We start from the raw sequence: 3,980 nt of genomic DNA on the forward strand, positions 1-3,980 counted from the left end.
AGAGAATGAGAGATACTCACACACATGATGGGCTTCTTTCAGTTTCTGTTTACCAAATCCACACACAAGGCTTTGGTCAACCCAAGGCCACAGCAGACATTACTTGCCCAAGATGCCATACTGTGGAAGTGAACCCAGAAACAAGTGGCTGGAATGCAAACTTCTCACCACGCAGTCACACATCTTATTGTCATTATCTCACACACACACACACACACACATACACACACACCTACGCATATGTTTGTGTGTCTAAATGTGAGTGCTTGTGCACACATACACAGATAAACACATACATATAGTTAGAGAGAAGCTATTTTGTTTATCTATAAAAATAAATGTAAGTAGATCCTAGAGCCAAATGTGACTCATAATAGTCGTATGCGTGAGTGTGTGTATGGTTGTCAATGTGAGTATGTGCTCGTACACTTTGTCCTAGTTTTGTGAATTTATAAGTAGAAGGGGAGATAAACTACTTCGTCTCAAGTAACATCATCGTCGTCGTCATCATCATCATCATCATTGACAAAAACACAATAGACCACTTTATTCACAGACATTTCAAAAGTAAATAGACGCCATCATTTTCAAAAGATTCACTTCTGTTTGGTTTTCTGTTTTGGATATTTGTTGGTCAAAGAAGAGGTTTCCTTCTGGTCTCTCTGCTGCCATAGTAACCAAATTGATGGAGACAACCTCACAGAAGTCTCCCAACTCATTTTTGTTACCCTGCAACATCAGCTGTCTTACAACAGAGATTCATTTTCAGCTCCTAAGTCAAGAGATTCATTTGACAGCCCCAAAGTCACCTGTCAGAGGGTCCAGATCAGTCTGACCAGGATGTTGTTGACACTTTTCCTTTGCTATTAAATTGTCCATACACTCTGGAGACTGTGGTGAAAGGAATCCTAAGGTTTCATATTATCTCACACTGGTTAAGTCCATCTTCAGATTCACTCACAATACTCCCTCTTTGGAAGACAAACAACTCTTTTGCTTTTGGTGTTTGCAACATGGCTAGCTGCTATAAACAATTAACATATCCTCATCACCATTATCATCATCGTCATCAGTTTCTGTTTACCAAATCCACACACGTAAAAGCACCCACTACTCTCTCTGAGTGGTTGGCATTAGGAAGGGCATCCAGCTGTAGAAACTCTGCCAAATCAGATTGGAGCCTGGTGTTGCCATCTGGTTTCACCAGTCCTCAGTCAAATCGCCCAACCCATGCTAGCATGGAAAGTGGACGTTAAACGATGATGATGATGATCATCATTCAGCATCCATTTTCCATACTGGCTTGGGTTAGATGGTTAGACTGGAACTGGTAAGACTAAGACCTATACCAGGTTCTAATCTGGCTTGGTTTCTACAGCTGGATGCCCTTCTTAACACCAGCCATTCCACAGAATGTACCAGATGCCTTTAATATGTCACTGACATGGATGCCTTCAATATGTCTCCCAACACAAGTGCCTTTAACATGTCAGTGGCACAAGCGCCCTTAATGTGTCACTGGCACAAGTGCCTTTAGTATGGCACCAGCACTGGTCACAATTACTATTGTGCTAAGTTTGACGTAGATCACCAACAGTTTCAGTCACTTGTCATCGCGTAATCTGAAATGTAAAATAATAACACGTTAACAAATGTCAAGCACCACCAGGTAGCGCCTACACTGATAAAATTATAAAATGAGGTAGGGTTTACTTATTTTTAAGATGTCTGTCTGTATTCTGAACAATGAGAATATAGCTGATGAAAATATACCTCAGAGAATATACCAAAATAATAAATATGAATTTCAGTCCATTGATTTCAATAGAGTAATTTCTCTTGTCAGTTTTTTTTTTTAATTTTGAATGCCCCCAGAGAGTGAGAGAAAGTTTTTGTCAATTAATTGCCTGAATGAGCTCAATGAATTTAATTTTTTTTCTTAATTCACTGTATTACAAATCTGAATCCATGATATATTCGTATTTTTTAAAAATAAATCATTATCTTTTACACTCAATTTACTTGAATTTTATCATAATTTCCAGTAAGTGTGTGCATGTGTATATGCTCGTACTTATTGGTGTGTATGTGTGTGCTCATGTGTCTAAAAAATTATAATGGAGTTAGAATAATGATATTGATCTTTTGATATAGGGACCCGGTCCCAAATTTAGATGTGGTGTATAACCAATAACAATAGGTCCATGTGCTTGAATATAATATTATGTAATAATAATAATGATAATAATAATAATAATAATAACAATAATAATAATAATAATAATAATAATAATAATAATAATAATAATAATAATAATAATAATGACCTTAATTTCTCTATCACACACAGATAGAGAAATTAAGGCCAATAGACCAGATATAGTTGTCAAAGATCATAAAGGAAAAAATGCTTTCTAATCAATGTATCAATACCAACAGATGACAACGTTTCTCTAAAAGAAATGGAGAAACTTTCAAAATACAAAGACCTGGAAATAGAGGTAACTCGAATGTGGAATCTAAAACAGTTTATCATAGTAGGTGCCTTAGGTATAATAAAAAAATATTCAGACAAATACATAACAAAAACCCCAGGACTTACAAATATATATAACATACAGAAAATTGCACTACTGGGCACTGCACGCATCCTACGCAAAACACTTTCAATACAGTAACCATAAGAGCACCACAGCAAACCACAGCACATACCCAAGGCACACAGAGCTGCGCTTGGTAGTGAAAGCACGTTATAAAAATAAAACTACTGAACAATAATAATAATAATAATAATAATAAAACTACTGAACAATAATAATAACAACAACAACAGACAATAAGGAGAGTGCAATGTGATTTTTTGACAGGTTGTCTTTCTTCTTTAGGTTCAAAATGTAAAATGAAAACACTTCAGAAACAAGGAAATCCTGTGTTCCTATTTTGAAAGAATGACATCACCAGTTTTCAATTTTGTAACTGGTTAAAAGACAAAAAAAAAAAGAAAGAGTAAAAGGAAAAGAAAAAGATAAGAAAAAAGAAAAAAGGAAAAAAATTATTTAGCCAAACAATTTTGTGTAAATGTGATGAAATTCTTCTGTCATTTTATTCATTCCTCCAGGGCAAGATGTTAGTAATTTACAAATATATTTGTCCTCGTGCATTTTGAGGACTGAAAGTGTAGAAGATTCAAAATATTTTCTGAGAATGTATACTTTCAGGAGTTCCTCAAAATTGCAGCCATTTGATGTAAAATGTTCAGCAAGTTGTCAAACTACTGTTATTGTGCTTGTTATCTGTGCCCTTTGAATCTTTTGTTTAATCGTTTTGTTGTAAAACCAACATAAATCATGTTGTGTTTGATGCATTCTGTTGTGTACACCAAAGAGGGAATCTTTACATGCCTGACCTTCCATACAAATTATGACATTTCTGTTATGATTCACAATGGAATTGACTTGACTCATGTTGTTGCACAATAAACAGGGCTTACCTCTCTAAAACTATTGCTTTAAGTCCAATATAAAATTACATCTAGTTTTTTGAAAACTACCATTGATTATTGAAAGCTTGTGGGTACCCAAGATTACAAGTGGCAACCTGCTACCCATGTAAATTTTACCAGGAATAAGAACAAACCTGAGTCATATCAATAATAATAATAATAATAATAATAATAATAATGCTATTAATAATAATAATAATAATTAATTCGTTTTATTGGCCACAAGGGCTAATATCAATTAAAAACATACAAGGACAAAGACAGGATGAAGGTTACAAAAGGTTTTGTCCGAAAAGGTAGGAAAGTTCGTCTAAACAGAGGAAGAAAACAGAAAGATATAATAAATAAATATATAAATAAATAGATAAATAAATAAGTAGAACTCCCAAAGGGGGAGGCGCTTCGAAAAAGGAAAGGTTACACGTGGAAAAACCCATAAAACCACGGGAGCCTGGTCAGAAAAAATAAGAAAGGGGTA

Source organism: Octopus bimaculoides, chromosome 16, assembly GCF_001194135.2.
Source record: "Octopus bimaculoides isolate UCB-OBI-ISO-001 chromosome 16, ASM119413v2, whole genome shotgun sequence".
Classification (NCBI taxonomy): Eukaryota; Metazoa; Mollusca; class Cephalopoda; order Octopoda; family Octopodidae; genus Octopus; species Octopus bimaculoides.